The sequence below is a fragment of the Cynoglossus semilaevis genome, chromosome 9, assembly GCF_000523025.1.
Source record: "Cynoglossus semilaevis isolate Cse_v1.0 chromosome 9, Cse_v1.0, whole genome shotgun sequence".
Lineage (NCBI taxonomy): Eukaryota > Metazoa > Chordata > Actinopteri > Pleuronectiformes > Cynoglossidae > Cynoglossus > Cynoglossus semilaevis.
In genome coordinates this window covers 14,718,229-14,738,807 of record NC_024315.1, presented here as the reverse complement: position 1 = coordinate 14,738,807, position 20,579 = coordinate 14,718,229, and the positions used below count along the sequence as shown (strand labels likewise).

At 41.2% G+C, this 20,579-nt stretch overlaps 1 pseudogene; it reads left to right on the top strand.

The window, feature by feature from the left end:
- Positions 1 to 8,073: 8,073 nt before the first annotated feature.
- Positions 8,074 to 11,389, top strand: LOC103384067 (phosphatidylinositol 4-phosphate 5-kinase type-1 alpha pseudogene; annotated as a pseudogene).
- The last annotated feature ends 9,190 nt before the right edge of the window (positions 11,390 to 20,579 follow it).

Below are 20,579 nucleotides of genomic sequence, written 5' to 3'. Positions count from 1 at the left end.
GCCAGGTCTGTTGTAGCTAACGTTAGCTCTGTTGTCTGTACCAGGTCTGTTGTAGCTAATGTTAGCTAAGTTGAGACAGTAGACTTGAAGTACTTCATTGATAGTAAAACACTTTATTGCACACAACCACGATCTTATCCAAGCTGCATCATAAAATTAAACTGATTTCTTTCAAACAAGCTTAAGGTCCAAAACTGCCACCTTCTGGACTGGAGTGTGCCAGAAATTAGGGGTAAGAGAATGGGGTGATTAAATTGAATTTTCTCTTTAACAACTTAATCAAAGTTGCAGCTCTAATATGCAGTCCAAATTATGTTGAAATTGTATTAACAAGACAAAGTAAAGAATGGTGTGTTGTACAATTGTTAAGGAAAATTAAAATAAATCACAAGGATTAGAAATTGTTGTGGCAGCATTCAGCCATCTGCTGCTGCTGCTGCTGATGTCACACTTTGTAAATGTGCAACAAAGACAAACAAATACAGAGGCCGTCTCTGCATAATTACAACCATTTCACTCATAAACAGAAATGGAAAGTAGACACATTTGTATTCTAAAGTCTTAAAGGACTCATTTGTAGCTCTTCTGTATTTTACAGCCTCACACTGACAACAGTTTAGTTTTCTTTAATAAAAGCCAGATGTTGTGACAGGCAGACAGGAGACAAAGAGAAAATTAAATCGTTATTTAAAGTGTCTTTTTTTTTTTTTTACCAAACTGCCACAAACTTGAAACACATTAATCTCAAGCCGGTCGTTTAAGGTTTCTGCCTGTATTTCAGTGTCATCTTTTTTTCTATTATTTCCATATTTTCCAGTCATTTGAATGACATTTTATGTTGTACATAATTATACATGACGTCTCGAAAATTGTATGAGAGAATGGCGGTGGGGTGAGTCCATGAGTCGCTATTTATTTATAAGTTTGTATGAATACTGATATTTTTAGTCAGTGACTAAATAAGTACAACGCTGCCTTGGCAGCATGATGAGTATTTTTTTGTAAAGAAGCCGCCTTTATTTACAAAGGCCAACAGCCCAAACCAATATCATACACTTTTTATGGCCCACACCTGTGTGTAAGTCTGCGTCATCCCGTCTAAAAGCCTCTTCTTTGTGTCCTACATTGTTGTTCGCAAAATGCATCGCAAAGAGCCACAGGTCACGGGTCTGAAAACCTCAGTGAAGATGAAGGAAAAAAAAAAAACTTGATTGAAGGAGTAACTGTTTTCATGAGTCTGAGAAATCCTGCTGTGATAATAATGTACAAATACAAGTGAGTATTAATATTATTATTGGAATATTGTGATCTGAATGCACCGTGAATAATTTAATCAACTGGCTCTACGGCACCTTTTCAACTCTACGTCCTTTTCTGCCGTCAAGACAATCTGTGGACATCTGAGACAGTGAGACAGAGCTGCACATTTGGCATTTGTCACAATTGTTTTTTGTTTTGTTTTTGTATTTCTCTAGGGGCACGCACTAGAGGATTTTCAAAATATTGCACAGAAGTGAAGCGTCCGTTACAGTAAGTGGTGGGTCGTGGCACAAAGGTGGGACTGGTTGTTTAGATTAGACCCTTCACACCACATTCAGCTTCAGTCTGTTTTTTAGGGTTTTTTTTCCAATGCTCTAATTTTTGGTCAGGTGCTGTCACATTCTGTGACATCACACGTCTGTAGTTTGTTGATACTGTGTTTATAGCATATGGTGTCAACTGAACTGCACCACCGTCTGTTTAATAACATATAGAGAGCCTCTCTTCTAAGGTTTTTCTTTTTTTGTAGTTTTGTTTTTAATCTCAAGGAAATTGAAAAGTGGAGGGGCATATGTCAGTGTTACTGATTATGGTTAAAAAAACTTTAACTTTCTGTATATTGCTGGTACAGAATACAAACAAAATTTTTTTTTATTTTTGCGGTACCAAATGGTTCTCAGATCAGTACCCAGTGGTTTGGGGACCTCTGGTTCATGGATTTACTTTTACCAAAAACAGCGAGTGTAAACAAACCCTTTCGATCTGGGTCAAGATCAGCCACAACCACCAGGCTGTGAGGCGGGGCAGATTGGTGTCCTCGTGGGGCAGAACATCCTCTAGTGTGGTGCCAGTGTGTAATCTGTGTCAATACTGTTTATCCATCACTGCAGCTGACTGAGTGTGTTTTTACCGCCCCCTCTGTCTCCCTCCCCGCCCCAGACTAATGAGAAGACATCAGTGTTCATTATCGTTGACTTCATCTGTCCTCCGTGTCACACGTGTTTGATACAAAGACTTTCCTTTCTTCTGTCTTAAATGGACACAGTCTCTGGGCCCGGACTGTGAAGACACAGCTGCCGTCTCTCATCTTAAAGTGCCACTCTACTCTCAATGACTCCCACAATTCTACACAACTTTCTATCGGTTACGTGGCAACAATTTAAACACATGAACAAATTAAGATGTACATAAGTATTTTGTATTGAAATCTTGTTTCAGAGGTATTGTACGTGTAAATACAGATGTGCTTTTAATGATATCGATTAACTAAGAGTTTGACGGTGATGGTGTGTATTGATCAAGTGTTTCAGTGTTTCTGGACGACAGCCTTGTCTGGTTAGACTCTCAGAAGAAAAAAAATAAATAATCAAATGCCAGATTGTTGTTGTTCTTGCTGGAATGTATTGTTGAGCAACTGTTGCACAAATTTGTCTCTGACCAACTACTTTATCCGTCTTACTTTACCGGGGAGGCTCTATGTGCCTTAGCTAACTCTTAGAACCTTCTCTGACCGTTTGAGCGAATCAAAAAAACTTCTGTTTTGTTATGTTATGTTTTATTCTAACATGATGTGAAGAAAACCACGGGTCTGTTGAGTGAGTCACTGGTACTGCAACACCAAAAAGATGTCTGCTGTTGTATATAAATATCATCAGGCCTTCTGTCTCCAGTAGAGTTTTCTAAGTTTTCTTCTTCTCATCTCTTTTTTGTCATTATTTGGTTGTAACTGACTGGCTTGTTTTACTTTTCTCTGACTGCTTTTTGGAAATAAAAGTCTATTGAAAAACGTTGTTGTGGTGTGATGCATTTGGAAACAAAGGTTTGAAATAGGCCTGGGACGATGATCAATTAATCCTTTGATCACACGATAAATGAAAATGATGTTGATAACTTAAACTGCCTTGTGCGTACATGTTTGTTTTCCGCGTCTTTCGCCTCCAATAACACAGAGGACCCAGTATATTCAATTTGTTAGAGAGTGGTGGCAACATTAAAATGCAACACAACAAATTTGCATGCCCACCTAATAGCAGAGCCACCTGACCCAGTTTCTCAGGTGGGGAAAAAACTGCACCTCTAAACGCAGAGCTTTGGTCCCGACAGTTACCACTCACTGAGGTCTTTGGTCGACAAAGTAAATACAAAGAGAACGGCGCAAAATGGTAAAGTGTAGTTGGCTACATCGTAAAGCCTTTATATTTATATATTTTAGACTTTTATATATATATACTCCTATGTGTAAATACATACATATATGTATAATGTACACTCTGCTAGGTGCGTTAACACATTATTATCCCAAACCTCCAGTCCAAGTCGAGTCTCGAGTTTTTGTTTATGCGACTGAAGTGCGCCTCAAGACGTTAAAAACGTTATTTAGCAGCAACTAATCTCGTATTATTTGATCTCGTATCAGTGTCAGTAATTGTGATTAAATATTAGTATCTGAATGTGGCTTCCTTACGTGAGAGGTTCATTTAGCAGCGGCACCCAACAGGAGATGTTGAAAATCCATCTGTCATTGGTTAAAGCTCTTTGATAATGAGGGGTTCCTGACATGAACTGGCCCACCAACACTGAAGCATCTGCAGCGGATTCATAAAAAGCCCAACTCTGACCTTTGTCCCTTTTAGTTGAAAGGACGTTATTTAGAACTGTAACCATCGCTCCATCCCATAAGTAGTTCCCTCCTCTAAACTGAGGTGGCTGCGCTGTAAACTGTGGGTGCAGCTAGTTGCTACCATATGTTTTTCCTCCAAATGAGTTTATGTGACTCACACCCAGGACCCACAACTGAAAAGTGGGGCGACCAGCAAAGTAGGAACACTCAGAACAAATGATGGCTTCCTGTAAACAGAACCAAATCACAACATGTTTGTTCACAGCAGCTGAGCACAAAAGCAGAGAGCTGTGTGTGAGAGCATGTGTGTGTGTGCAACCACATGAGGTCCCTTTACACACAAACACATACAAACACACAAACACACACACAGTGAGCCAGGACTAATTAGGCTGCACGTCACAAGTCTAATGGGAGAGTAAGTCTGTTGACACCACAGTGCTCCTTTGATTATGGTCTGTCAAACACACAACAGTACTCAGTCTGTGTGTGTCTGTGTGTGTGTGTGTGTGTGGTGGGGATGCATGTGAGTGTATTAAGTAACTTCTTTTGTTACCACACACTCACAAAAAGCTTTTTGCATGTACGTATATATATGTGTGTGTTTCCTGAGTCAGCGTACCTGCCTGAGCCACTGAGGGGAAAACAAGAAAACGTGATGATACACAGGTGTATAAAGACGTGTGTGTGTGTGTGTGTGTGTAGCTGCTGAGTGCTTCTACAAACAGTGAGGTTGTGTGTGATCACACATTTTGTGACGTGACAAAAGTGAAAGCCATCTTCCTGATGTGAGAATAAAATCAGACAGATTTGACAGACTATGTGCCGATTAAACACCACCGCTGACTATTTCCAGTCTCACTGCTGCTTCATTAATTAACACCCTTAAAAAACAGCTTTGTGAAGATGCTTCACTGCCTGTCACACGACTGCGACACCCTGGAGAACTTTTTTATCGTTTCACCATCGGGAAATCATCATCAGTCACGGCATACTTTACATTAACGACATCCGTCCCACATTCTACACAATTAACATATACTGTACATACGGTCACACTGTATGATCACTAAGTGTGGAATAATATATATATATGTATATATGTGTGTGTGTAATATAATTGTTAAGTTAAGTTCTGTGGGAACTCCTGTCATGACAGTAACGTTACGTTGAACGTTTTGGAATACATATGTTTACACACACACACGTAGGTATATATGTATTTATATCATTCCAATATCCATCTTACACAGCAATCCATGAAATCTTTGCGAAAAAATTATGAGTTCTACCTTTGTATGTTTTTCTTGACTTTTTTCAGCATTAATAATTCCATCACTTCAATCACTAACAAATAGAATTCAATGCAAACACCTGCTGCCCTTGGACTTACTGCTCCAGAAATAGACTGACAAATGTTTTGAATATTTCAGCAATCAAAATGAATCCTAATTAATTAGCTGTCTATTAATTACAATTATTCATGATTAACTGATTAAAACACAGTTGTGCTATCATTTTTCAAATTATACATTTTTAAATATATGCGTGTATATACAGTATATACTGAATAGCAATACAACAAATACATTCTTTGTTCATGATTCAACCATGAAACCACTGGAGCTCAAGGCAAAAGTCTATCAAAAAAAGGTACAAAAAAATAAATAAAATAACCACCGGGAATCGTACTATCGCCACAAATCATGCCTATAAGATTTAAACGGAATGGAAACGTTAGACTTGGATCAACCAGCCGCCTGGTCCTGACACTTATCTCCTGCCTCTGCTATCCAGCACACAGAGTAATGACATCAGCTTCTAGGCCTGGATGCTTCGACTACTCTCTGGTTCTCCAAACTGAGGAAAAAGGATCTTTTTAAGTCAAATCTGATATGATGCACATCCACACTCTGATCTCCAGCCCATACACTGTCAGGCCAATTTATTTCCAGCCAGGCTGAAGATGCTAGTGAGCTGCAGTGGGTGCTAAATATTTCAATAAGAGCACGCAGACAGTTGGAGAGTGAGCGAAAGAGCAGCAGCAGAGCTGGTTGTGAGACACTGCGGGAGCAGCAGCGAGGGGTGACAGGTTGGTGCTGGTGTTACATGAGAAAGTGTCTAAAAACATCAGCAAACAGATAGATAACAGCAGCAGAATGTGGAGAGCCAGAAACGGGGCCAAGGCCACGTGGTGCATTGATCAGAGGAGGCATCCGTCCTGCCTCCACTTTCTCACCCGCTGGTACAAGGTGAGAGTCGACAGGAGAGACAGGCTTTCATAGCCAGGATAACACCTGACCACAGGCAACCAGCTGAGAGTGGTGTAAGATCATAAATATATGTATGGAGGACAGGAAGTGTCTGCAGGTATCTGTCGCACATCAAGTAGACACCGAATAAAGACCTCAGTGGAGGAATGAAAACCGCCTTTACTATGAAGAACAATGAGCAGGTGTCAGTTATTATTATATTCAGTGTAAGTCATGAATGTTAAAATCTGTGAAAGGAAAGAAAAACACAACACCGGCTGTTTATTTTTCAGCCTGACTTAAATCTTTGCAACTGTTGCAGTGACAACAACAGGACATTCGTCCAAATTTTTATTCATGTTACTCTATGGCAGTAGTAGTCTGAGCCTATTTGGCTGAGGGATCATACAAGTGAAAACTGAAAAGGTGAGAAAAATGCAACAAGAGTCTTTCCTAGACTTCTAATGTGGAAGAACCACTGGGATTTTGTGGCCTCAGGTATAACAGGGCTGGGGTGCATCGTAATTTTTGGCAATAAATGACTCTTAAAAGACTGATATCCATATAACACCTCTAATGTTAATGCTTGGTTTGAGTGCACTGAGGCAGAGCAGGAGCCTCTGCTCGTGGAAGAGCCAAAATAAAGTCATTCCAAATCAAATAACTGTTCTCGGAGGCCAGGCGACAGGATGTTGTTTTCATCATCTTTTATCCCCAAACAAAACCATTTTCTCCCCTCAGCCCATTCTGCTAAATAACATATTAGGATTATTCAGTCTGAGTTTAACACAGCCATCGATCCACTGAAGGCAAAGTGCCGGAGGTCCATTTTAAAATGCTGATCAGCTGTGGGTTTGAGTTAAGATGTGCAGTGGAAATAAGTCAGTGGGGTGAGAGTGGAGGGAGAATGAAAAGAAGGCAAGGAGACAGAGGACAATGTGTGTGTGTGTGTGTGTGAGCAAGCAGAGTGATGGAACCCAGAAAGAGACAGAGACAAGGAGACAGCTCCCAGCAGAACTCTAAAACAACAGCGTGTCTGGCTGACGGATGATGCACGGAGGGCGGCTGGTCAACCAAGCGAGCAGCCTATTCCCCCCTGAACAGGCCGTCCCTGTATGAGATCAACATCAGCAGTGCAAGAACACAGGAGAGGAGGAGGAGGAGGAGGAGGAGAAGGTCAGATGAGGAGAGAAGTGGCCAAAAAAGGAATAGGTGAGAGGGGAGGAGACAGCAGGACACAGAGGAGGAGGAGCGTCGATCAGTGTGGAAGAAAGATGAGACGAGGCAAAGTTAATCAGACAGAAGGGTAAGAGATTTGAAAAGGGCAGTTAGACCGACTTTCTCAATTATTCACCCAAGAATCAATATGATCTGCAAGCAGCGGAGAGCGGGGGAAAGGCCTGAATGTCACTGGACGAGATGGAATTTTAAGTGAGTTGTGAGTTGTTTATATTTTACCTCATCAGTTACTGTATTCAAATTTGGATTATACTTTAACAAACTTGAGGTTCAGATTCATTTCCAAGGTCAAATTCAAACACTTTCAAGTTCTTTCAAGTTCCTTCAGGTGTCATGATGGACTTTCCAGGCCACAGACCCTCAAACGGACACAAACAAAAACTCCTTCTATACGCAACATAAAACTGTTTCATATAAAACCAGGTTTGGTACCAAACGTGCTGTTCCACTATAACACAGTTTCATGTAATCAATAACCCATCAAAATTCAAAGGAGCCCTCTTGGACCCCACTACTGTCTAATTTATGCACACCAGGCTACTTGCTAGCTAATGTTTAGTCTTTGAGTAAGTTGTAAATATTGAATTGGTTAAAATGAAACTTTACCTTTGACTTTGATATCAGATATTTTTGCTGCTGACCTCACCTTATATATCAGCAGGCTATTACTTTTTTTTACCTTTTAACAATAACAATAAAAAAGGTTTGTTATCAGCACACGTTTTAGGGTTGGTGTGAAGATCAACACTGGACTATAAAGCCTTCAGCGGCTAACTGATGTTTGGGAGAGGCTGGTGTTGAATTCTTTAGTACACAGGACTTTAATTTAGCTTTTGGAATCCATGAGCTGTTTCCTAATCATCCCAATCAATCAAGCATTAACTGAAATGTGTTTTGGTCCAAATGGTTGTCAGTATGTGGCACTGTGATGCACGTAAAAACATAGAATTGAGAGAAGTCTAAAGATTTGTTTGCCAGAGTCAGCTTTTAAATTGTAAAGCCAGCGTGGACACCTGACAGGCAAAGCAAGAAAAAAGGACATTAAATGAGGACAAGCTTGTTGTTTGTGATCAGATCGGCCCATTAAAGCCCCTGACTTATCCCTTTCCCCCTCTCCAAACTTTTCCTTTATGTGCCACGGCCAGAGGGATGGAGGGTTAGATCTCTCACGTCACGAAGACTGATGGCGGCTGTGCCAGAGTGTGGTGACATTACTGCCTGTACTCTCCCTCTTCCTAAGTCAAGCTTGTCTGCCTCCTGCACTGACATTTCGCCGACCATGTTTACGCAGGACTCGGCGGCCAAAATGTCATTCCAAGATTTATAGCAGTGAACACTGAGTGGTGGAGCGGAGAGGAGCTGTGTGCGACCAGGTAGAGAAAACCTCAGGAGAAACGAAGCTTAGCCGTCACTGGCGTTTCTTTTTCTAAACGTATTTTATTTAAGACTTTTGTCTCATTTGTTGTTCGATTTCCGTCATCATTTTGTCTGTAGGGTGAAATTCTTTTCCAGTTGTGGCTTTTATATCTCTTAGGTCCTGTTTACACGGCAACCATACGGCTCTAGATTCTGGAGCTGTAGCCCCAGTGGGAGTTTGTGCATCCTCCAGTCACACTTCCAGTTAATCTATGGTTAAGGTGGGGGCAAGTTAGTGAGCAGCCACCTCATCTAAACCCCAATCTGCATTTTTGGGCCACACACATGTATATAATGATGATGACATGACCAGAAGATGATGGCGTTGCCAGAAGCCTACATAGAAAAAAAGGTTTGCCTTTGATCCTTTGAAATTAGAGAGTTTCTTTGCTCACTTGCTTTCTGGTCTCAATAACCCCGTATTTTTCCAGCATCTTTCCCACTGCTGTGGTCTTTTCCATTACTGAAAAGCCATTCAGCAAAGGCAATGCGAAATTATGCATGCAGGCTGCTGTTCTACATCACTGCCAACCAACTATTTGCTAAAATCTTGAGGCAGTTATGCAACAATATGGATGCAAGCTGCTGTGACAGACCACTCAGAAGTGACCGGCCATCCATCCGTGGTAGGGGGAAGAGGAAAAGACGAAGGAGGAAGAGGAAAACAAGAAAGAAAGAGAAACTGAGAGCGGAAATGCACAATGTTTGTCAGCTACTATGAGTCACGAAGAAAGAAAGATCACCGACGAAGAAGATGGTTAAATACAGTGATAGGATTAGAACGTCACAGAAGCAGCTGTCGTTTAACATCGTAACCCATCGTCCAATCAAACTCTCAAGCAAGAGAGGCGTGACAATCCATTACCATTTCATACTGACGAACCTGCCGGCCAGTATGAACATCTTTTAAATTGCAATGATGAAAAATATGTTCAAACGCTCTGGTTCCCAACCAACATCATTATCTCTCAAAGGTGCTATTCAGTTAGGCATCACACACACGGTGGGTGGTTTGGACTACAAACCTGAGAGGGACGTCCTGCTGCATGACTTTGAGGTTTCGGAAAATTTCCGCTTTCCCAGTGCAGGCAGCGCAACCACACCGGCGCACCAGTTTGGAGATTTCAACTTTAAAACATGCGCCCCCAATGCATTTCGTTATTTCAGGTTCATCTTTGGTATAAGACCCCAAGACTACATTAATTCTCTATGTAACGACCCACTGGTGGACGTGTCAAACCCTGGTTCCAGTGGCTCGCTGTTCTACATCTCCAGTGATGATGAGTTCATGATGAAGACTGTTCAGCACAAAGAGTCTGAATTTCTGCAGAAACTGCTTCCAGGATACTTTATGAACCTGAACCAGAACAAACGCACCTTATTACCAAAGTTTTATGGACTCTACTGTGTCAAAGCAAAGGGGAAAGTCTTCCGTGTTGTGGTTATGAACAATATACTGCCCAGGTCAGTTCAAATACACCTCAGGTTTGACCTTAAAGGCTCCACTCATAAAAGAAAGGCCTCAGCTAAAGAGAAGGAAAACACTTTGCCCACATACAAGGACCTGGATTTCATGCAGTATATGCCTGAGGGACTGTTCCTGGACGTGGGCAAATACAACGCTGTCTGCAGGACCATACAGAGAGACTGTCTCGTCCTGCAGAGTTTTAATATAATGGACTACAGCCTCCTGCTAGGGATCCACAACATAGACAAAGCCAGTCAAGAGCCACAGACCAAAGAAGGTGGGACCGGGGAGACGGTCCAGAGGAGACCTCAAGGTCAGAAGTCCCTGTACAGCACTACCATTGAAGCCATTCAGGCCGATACAGGGAAAAATGAATCACTGGACCCAGACAACGAAACAGGAGGAATACCAGCACGAAACTCGAAGGGTGAGAAGCTGCTGGTCTACATTGGTATCATTGACATCCTGCAGTCCTACGGAATTGTTAAGAAGCTAGAACATGGCTGGAAAGCTCTCCTTCACAATAAGAGCAAAGTGTCAGTAAACAAACCAGATTTTTATGCCGAACGCTTCCAGAAGTTCATGTCCAACACAATCTTCAGGAAGATAAAAAACACGGCTTGCCGCAAACACCGGGCTGCTTCTCACGGATCTTTTAGAAAACGAGTCAGCTCCGTCTCTCCACTCTTCGATAAATTTGAGAGCAGCAGCAGCAACCAAGTGAGTGCTAAGAAAATTAGAGGAGAAAATGAAGACACTGTCTCTGAGCTGATCCCAAGGCACTCGCTCTCAGAATCCTCCTCAGAAACTGACTGGACTGACTGGAAAAAGTCAGTGAGCAGTTCAGTCTGAGCATACAAGTGAGCTGAGAGGGTGGATCGTAACACATGGAGAACAGTTCTGATGGAGCTCGTTTGGAGGATCTCAAAGGAAGGTTTTGCCAAAGGTGATTTAAAAAAACTGTTGACCAAACTATCAAATTTTTCATCTGTGTTTTTCTCGTTGCTTAAAAGACAACTTCAAAAAATTTGAAAATTAGTTTGAAGCCTATTTTAAAAATATTTTCCAACAAATGTTGAATCCCTAATTACATATTTATATTTCACACAAATTTGTCAATTTAATGTAATGTTTTATTTAATTGCCTTGTACACAATTAAAAATCTTATTTCAAAGGTTTTGCATCAATTTCCTCTGGATGAAATTTGATCAACAGATAAAAGATTTACTGTTATGTTTTTTTCGTTTTTTGTTTGTGTTCACCTGGACATCTTCCAACAATAAACAGAAATAAATAACTATAAATATTTTATACCTGTAAGACAAGACATAAAATGTAATAAAAATCAAGGTGTTCGCATTTTATTTATACACAACTGTTGAGTCGGTTAAACATCTGTGTTTATGAGGTGGTGTCCAAGCCCCGAAGGATTCCTGGAGCTTTTATGGAGGAAAATGAGAGAAACTGTGAACTGTGTCCTTTAAAACTAAATTATTTTCCTGATATTTAAAGACACATGTTCATAATTAGAAATGAGAAACAATGCAGTAATCCAGGTGCCAACGAACAAAACATAAGCAGAAGATATGGGTAGACAAATATATGACCCATCATAAATAAGAAGGATTGAGAATTAGCAGAAATGAGGCAGTATTTGCGTGTTATGAATGATAACATCAGACAACTCGCCAAAAATGAAAGAAAAAATGTCACACTACAAAACGCAATAGATGTTAAACACTGTCTTTAAGAGACAAACTAATCGAGACGCTGAGAAAGAAAAACTACAAAGAAAACAGTCAGTAATGAAACATTGCAGATTTTAGCTGATATTATGGACCACCAAGCGAACACCCACCGTAATGGCCAATATACACTGAGATATTTTGGGGTTGTCCCAGAAGAAAGACGACCATCGTACGAAAAATGCTCTAAATCGGTGAGACAGGTTCAAGGACGGCTGTTGTCAGCGTCTTGCGACCAAAGGGAACCCAAGATAAAAGCAAAAAAACACCATTATCGATGCAACCAAAGGGACAGTAGTAACACAATATTTCAAATGGATTCTGTAAATCAGCTCAATTTCCAACAAAGGAAAATATCTCCATGTCTGTAGATGACAAGAGGTGAGGGAAATAAATAAAGGCAGTTTTACAACGTTGGATTTGGCAATGATTTTGACACACCATCATCATACTGACCAATTAGGAGGATGAAATGCAACAGTATTGGTGGCCACTGCTATGAAGCACCGCTATCAACTGTCAACCATCTAAATGGAAAAAGAAGAGTAGAAGCTACACAGTAACCTCATATCCTCATATCCAGTGAGAACACATCAGTGACATGTATGTGATTATATCCTGTAGTTTTATTTCTGCAGGTCTCATTGCCACTGCAGCAGTTTGACAGAACACTCGCTCTGAGAGATGCTGGTGGTTGGAGGAATGATGATACAGCACACGCATTGTACAGCCGAGCTGCTCCTGCAGAGGAGGTTGATGTTCCCGCCATGAGATGATGACACTCACTGTGCCGTGACATATGACGTGTGTACAAACAGTCAGTGCACAGGCTGGTTGTTGTTGTGCCTTTAACTGCTATGTGGGTCACACATGACATGCTGGGTCACAGCAGGAGAGAGAGGACGTTTTTCATCCAACCCATAAAAGCCATAAAACCATGCCCTTGGAATATGGCTTCTTCTCACACCTCACAGATCTGTGTGCTGCACACTGGTGGTGCGAGAGGGGAAAGGACGTAAACTTTAACGTGATCTTTGCATGTGTTCACTTGACCTTTCTGACTTCCAACATTACATCTCAATCTACAGACTGGTAATTATAACAGAGGAGATGAAGTGAGGATGAACTTCTAGTGTAAAAACTTACTGTCAAATATGGTCAGTTTGTCATTTGCCTCTTCTGGGAATAATCCAGGAAGCCAATAAAGTGTTATTATATTATTATATATATTGGCTTATTATAAATGATAAGCCAATAAAGTCAAACATAAATTACAAAAAAAAAAACCATGGCCGACCACAATATGGTAATATTGTAGGTTGGTTTTTGGAGAGAACCTTTTACTTTCTTGCCTGAGTAAATTGAACAGAATGGACAAAGTAGAACTAAGATTTTCCTCCCAAAAGAAATTATAACAAAGAAACGAATATGTTGATTTTTTATTAACAATATTAAATAGAGCAAAATTAATTTGGTATTATCTGATATTATTGAAAATAATATGCCAGTGGGGCCTGGAGGTATACTAGACCTCTAAAGAGGTCTAAAATTTTGGACTTTGGACAATATTCAGGAACCACGTTTAGTTCATGTAAATCAAAAAAATAGTTTAGGGCACTGACCTTTTTGACCCAGGTCCATAAAAAGCCTAGAAGTGCAGCCAGTGTAATCAAGCACCAATGTAAAAAGAGGGCGATGGGCCTCATTGGCTGTTGTTATTGTAACAAGTACGATCGTATCAAAACTCATAGTAACCTACTAACCCTCAGGCAGCACCCTGAAGGAAGCGGAACACAACAGTGACAGCCAATGTGTCTTCCTGTTTGTAAACACATCATATGTCACGGCACAGTGAGTGTCATCACCTCATGTTGGGAACATCAACTTCCTCTGCAGGAGCTGCTCTGCTGTATAATGTATGGGACGCATCATTTCTCTGCCTCAGCACCAACCCAAAAACACCACCGCCATCTCTCACAGCGAACAGCAATCTGTCAGACTGGCACGGTGGCACAGAGCCCCCGTGAAAAAAATGAAAACACACTTCAACTAATGAGCTGCGTCTCAGTGACACCATGTGTGACTGTTTGCTCTGGGTATGAACTGCCACACTGTTGGTGTATTCCCACGTGTGCCTTTAGGACCCAAAACCGAAGCCTGGTGTTAGCTCAATGTATGTGCATGTTTGATTATGCACCCAGAGGGTCCATTCATTTAACACAGACTCCTCCAAGAGCTGAAAACTAAAATAATTTTAAAAATGGTTGTCCTACTATAAAATAAAAAAATACTTTTAATGTAACAATTTGAACAGATGCTTTATTGTAAGATTAAGTACTCAGGAATCTTAATATTTTGTGTTCGTAAACACAGGAAAAATATTCCCTTCCTCCCCTGCAGGGTGTGCTAGAACACCGTTATGTGTTAAAAGTGCTTGTAGAATAAAGACGAATGAAAACCAAATTGTTCCATTCATTACTAACAAACTGCTGTTATTAAAGACTACGTTTGCAAAGGTGAACGGTCCTAATTGTGAACAGCACCCAAAAAACTATTGCATTGACTTTTTGAGCTGAATCAGTCATCATTTAGTAAATGTTTGTATCGATGCCTCAGGGAGGTGTTGTTTTTTGTGGTTGGTGGGGGTAGCCTAACTACACAGACACTTAGTCTGATCTCCCAGTGTTGGACAGTCTTTTTTTTCTCCACGTCTGACTCCAACAGTTAATATGTCGTCTCTGTTCTCCAGGCTCCGCAGCTGAAGTCAGTCATGATAAATGTGGAACAGGGCCCAGCCCAGACTCCTGCCATTACCCTGTGACAATTTATTACCTTTTATCTGTGGGCACAATTAACCCAGGCCCAGGAAATAGGGACTTATCACTCCTTCATTACCAGGACCTGCCCATGTCCCCCATCCCTCTCTGTCACCTGCCACGTGTGTGTGCGCAGCTTCGTTTGCACACACACGCCAACACACACATAAATGTTCCTCTATTTTGTGTGTGGACTGCCCCTAAACATATGTACAGCGTTCCCAAAGTCCACTGATGACCAACATACAGACCGAGGACTGAATCAGACCCATCAGGAGGTCTTTAATATTCCCAAAGATATTTTTGCCGAACTACATTTTGCCAATGTTTGTCACTCCAAACACCACCAGGGCGACCAACACTAAAGTCCAGCAGCTCAGACCCGCACTGTTCAACTAAGACAGGTATATGAAGAAGAGAACTTATTCCTAATATGGGAAGACAAACACAACAAAAAAAACATTCCCCCTTGTACCTCTAGAGGGAGCCTACCACCAGTGGTACAGGTACCTTACTTTGAGAACTACAGCCTTATTTATTACATTTTGTTTGTTTGTTTAAAGTTCTGACATTTTAATAATGAATCCCGAGATTAAATCAGAAAACTTAATTTCTACCAGGAGTGTAATTTCATTGTTTTTATGTTGTTATGTAAAACTTACTTATGTAAAACTTAAATATCCTATTTAAAAAATATATTATATATTAATAGCCATTAAATATGTATTACATTTACTACTTTTCAAGATAAATCTTTTTTTTTAACTTTTTTTTTCAAAGTTCTGCTATTTTACTGATACGATTATTGAGAAAATAAGAGTTTTTCTAATGAAAAGCATGCATAGAGCTGGAGATTTGAACCCACAACATCTGCTCTACTGTTGACTATGTAATCAAGACATCATTACTACAGTGTGACTGGTGCAGTATCACATGCGTGTGCACAGCCTACACTGAAAATGAAGGATATTATCGCCCAATATTTGCATAAAATAGTAGAACTGACTAATGTGTCCACATTATCCATTTATGGCCAGGGCATATACTCTCTGTTCATCCAGCAGTGGTCCAGTATACAGTTCACTGGCCTGGTTTCTATTCCATTTATTCAGAGCTGATCAGTGCCAGTCTGTGAGCAACTGTCGTTGAAACCGACACCTGGCCACTCCTGACATTTTAAACTGCCGTAATGCAAAACTGAGCTCGCTGTGAAAGCCGTAGTCGATCAGGGCCAAGGTGCTCCATCTCTCCTGCAGTTTGGACCTGGACCAGGTCTCACAGAAACACTGGTCCCCGCAGTCACATAAACAGTTGCTGGTAAATATCATATAGGAGCCTGGAGCAGACCAACGAATGAATGCAGGCTCTGTTCAGAGGGCCAGGAGCTGCAGGGCAACGTCAGCTAAGGTTAGCATCACCGTAGAAGAGTTGTTGCATTTTTGTGTGATTATAAATGAAGGAATATGAAGTCATTCAAACACCGTTTGACCCATTTTCCATTCAGTTAGTTGTTTTTTAGCAGTCTTCCAGTTAGAAGGTCTACATTTGAACCCACTGTGTCACAGTTGGAACTACAGTCGTCAGATCAGGTGAGACCTGGTTACATCAGTTCACATACTCTTTTTTTCCAGTAACATAGTTAAAAGTACAAACAGAAGAGACTGTTATTTACATTACTATTAACTTTTACTCATTCATACTCAACTTTTACTTTTACTCACTATTAAAGTTTACTCATTAACCTCACGTCGACCCGCGTAGGTTACCGCATTATCCAATAAGAATAGAGTTCTGTTGTCGGACCTTCCTGTACCTGAAAGGACAGCTGTGATTGGCTCCATTCACCGGCTACCTTGATGGATGAATTAAAATGCATGAGAATGGTAATTATCGTGTTAAGAAATGGCAGCTAATATTTATCTGCGAGCTACATGCATTCATCGTAAAGCCACATCTGGCTAGCGAGTCATAGTTTGCCGACCCATGCGTTAAAGAACGCGGCGTCACATGACATTATATTGCAGTTTGATTGGTTTGTATCCGTTTTTGTGTATTTCCTACGACTACAGAATATGTCTAGCTCCTCCTTCATGGTTTGTGTATTTGTCAGAATACTGTACTGTATTAGTGTATACAGTACTTCAACTGTTAAGGGAGGGGCTGAGTAAAATGCAGCTTAAGATGTCTGTGCTGGAAGCGAAGAAGAATTTAAAAAAGAGAGAGACTCCTGCTGTGAGCTGATAAGACAAACACAGTCCCAGTTTTATGTCCTTCCTTTCTGGATTATGTATTCAACTGTGTGCGTTTACACAGAAATGTCTACACATGCAAAAGCCTCTCCACCTGTGGCATTAAAGGGACTTTTTCTTGTTGCTTTAAAGGACTACTGAGTTTCTTCTTATCTGTTTTCAGCAGGCAGACAAGGATCTGAGAGTGCAGACAGACAGGCAGTGATTGTGGACAAAGAGTTGAATTCATCCTGGAGCACATTCATCCCTGAAAGAAGCAGCAGCAGCAGCAGTTTGTTATTCTAACAGATGTTTCCTCAAAAAAGACACATTTTACGAAATGAAAGTTCAGGATGAAACATGCCACAAATGACGGCTAGAAGGAGGCAGGATCAGCGGAGGGGAAGCCTCTGCAGAGACAGCTTTCATCATAGAACCATTTCATACCAGAGATTTGAAAATTTGAGTGTTGACAAAAACAGAGGTATTTTTTTTTAACAGCCTGAATCTGGGGGTTGCTGCGATTTATGCGAGAAACAAGAAACCAACAAAAAAAACAACCCTTCACTAGCTCTTTATTTTCTAATGTACTTTTTCAGTTCAAAATGTTCCCTCAATGTTGTCTTTTAAATGTTAAAACTTAAAAGACATTTTCTACCTATTAGTCGTCATCTCGTCTGAGATGCTTTGCTCCATGGCAGCAGTGGCCTGATGGTTAAGGAAGTGGACTCACCACCAGTTCAAATCCACTAGGTGCCCTTGAGCAGGGCATCATCCTCACACACTGCTCCCCTAGCTATAGTGAAAAAACATTCACGATAAGGAACAGGAGTGAGTCTGAGTGTGACTGTGGACTACATCTGGACGAATTCAAACAATATGAATAACAACTTTACCAACGTGAAGCCTGCAGTACACAGACTCAACAACAGGCAAGGCTCTAAGCTCACAAGTGCCGGAGCCGTCCCACCCATACACGTGTCCACTGGCCGCAGCGTTTTCTTTACCAGCTACAAACTGCATCTTTAAGCAAAGATTAGTCTCAGGATTACAGGCCTGGATGCTCTGAGCTCCTTGAGAGTTCTCCATCTCCTCCCTCAGAGAGTCACCCCCCACCCCCTTCACCCCACCCCACCCTCTTCACTCATCCTTTGTACTCATTACACTGAATGAAGATGTGTGTGATAGAGCGGGGTGGGAGAGAGACAGAGAGGGTGACAGAGAGAGAATTAGATTCTCCGACACCTTGCTAATTGAGCAATCTCCTTTGTGTCCAGCCCAGCCTGCCAGGCTTTAATTAGCAACTAATCAAATCAATATGGAGGCTGCCAAGCGGAGAAAAAGAAATCACCTAGCTTGTGGGAAGCCTGTCTGAAGCCCAGCTGCTGCTGACCTTTTGTATCTGGCAGTGGGGTTTCAAGCTGTGACTGATGAGGGTCAGTAGTGCTGATGGTGAGCAGGGCATTGCGTAGCAGAGGGATAAAGAGATACTTAGGTTATGGTTTCATCTATGGTCACAGACTCCTACGGTTCTTAGAACCTGGGAACCATAAGAACAAAATATTTCCCAAATTAATTTTGAATCTCTTTTAAGACATTTAGCAATGACAAAACCTCAGAGGTGATGATATAATAATACGTTAAACGCCGAAAGCTGACGAGTGTGAGCAGAGGTGACCAAAAAGGTTGGTATTTAACTATAAACAAACAAGGGCAGAGGTCATCAACCTGAAGCATCGCCACCTATGGGGCTGGCTTACACACACTGACTCTCCTCCCTCCCTCCCCACCACCAGCCCACCTACCCACACACACCTTGCGTCTTTCCTCAGACACACCTACTCTCCAGCGCAGCCTTGAAAAGTGTTAATTACAGAGGAACCTGAGGTGTTGTGTACATATTGTGCCGTCTTCAGAGACACCCACACACACTGGAGATGAAAGACACAGCAGCGTCTGCTCTCTCATCTGCCTGAGAAGCTGTCACCACATCCTGATCTCCCCCGGAGAGGTCCAGCTGGGCCTGACGTCTTCAGCCCGAGGACTCCTTGGCTTCTACAGCTGCTACAACATACACACACACACACTGATACAAGTGCACTGTCCCATAAACACATGCACACGCACAAAAGCACAAATGTTTGCTCCAGGACAGTAAATAGTTTTTTTTCCCACTTTCTGAACATAAATGTTGACAATTACTGACCTCTGACCTTTGACTGTTTCTGCTACCCACAAAGACAGACCAGAATCAGTTTATGATCATTTCACTGGCATTGATGTGGATGGCAGGAATTGTTGATGGAAGTGATTCAGCCTATTCTGAATGATAATGAATACAAGAGTAATATAGCTAATGGTGTTAAAAATCAGGTTTAACAGACCTGATGTCCCGTCTCCACCAGTGAAGCTACTTCTTCTCAACCTTGAGGAGTAACTTTTACTGCAGGACTACATTGACCAGCATCACAGTCAAGCGGTCAAAGATTACCACTGTGGGGTTTTTTTACGGTGTGGATGGTCGTTTGTCTTCATAGGTGGTACTGTGGTGGAAGGGTCAAAGGGTTATTGGTAGACACCCAGGAAAGCTGGGCGTCCTCTGAAATGTCAAAACATAAGAAACCTCCTGTTTCATTGACCTTACGTGTATTGTTAATCAACTTTAATCTAGGGGTCAGGGTGACCCTCGAAAATAATTCACCTGTAGAGGATGGATGAAAATGTCTAACACAGAAAAGACTTCCTGGCTTAAAATGTTTTAGTATAAGTATATATAAAACACAATGAAAGAATAGCTAGATGGATGGATGGATGGATGGATGGATTGTGTGTAACTTTGTTATATTCAATACATCAGCCTCAGAGCCCAGTCCAAACATGATCCAGAGTCATAATTACATTGTCCTTGAGCATCAGACTGCCTCGAGTATAAACATGGATTTAAAAATAAACAAAAAACAAACTCACTATTTTCACAATAACTGTTGGTCAATTTACCAAATGAAAGGAATGAAAAACAAATTGACAGACAGATTAAGCGAAGTAAAACACAGACAACATGCTCTGAACAGAACCGGCTCCTGGAGATAATATTTGGTTTGATTCTGTTGCAGCCCTGGCTGCACCAAATTGCTCGGAGCAATGCTGTAATCAGTGACATGTTTATTTTAAAATAATAACAATTCACTTTCAGAGAGCCATTTTCTTCCACTAACTATTGTCATCATCTTTTCAAATTAAAAGTTATGCTCAGGAGGCATAAAAAGAAGAAAGTGCTGTATTTTCAGATGCAGAAAACACACACGTCTTAAAAGAGAAGATTGACCACCTGCAAACAATAAAGCCCCTCTCATGTAGACAGATGGAGCCTGGAGAGAGAGAGAGTGTGTGTGAAGTATATGATGCAAGTGGAAGGACCTGCAGGGAACAGCTGTAACATCTTCACATTCTTTTTGGATCATAATCTTCCACTGTTGACTGATGAGTGTAAATTCTAACATCTCTGGACGTGAGGAAACGAAGCAATCAGATGTG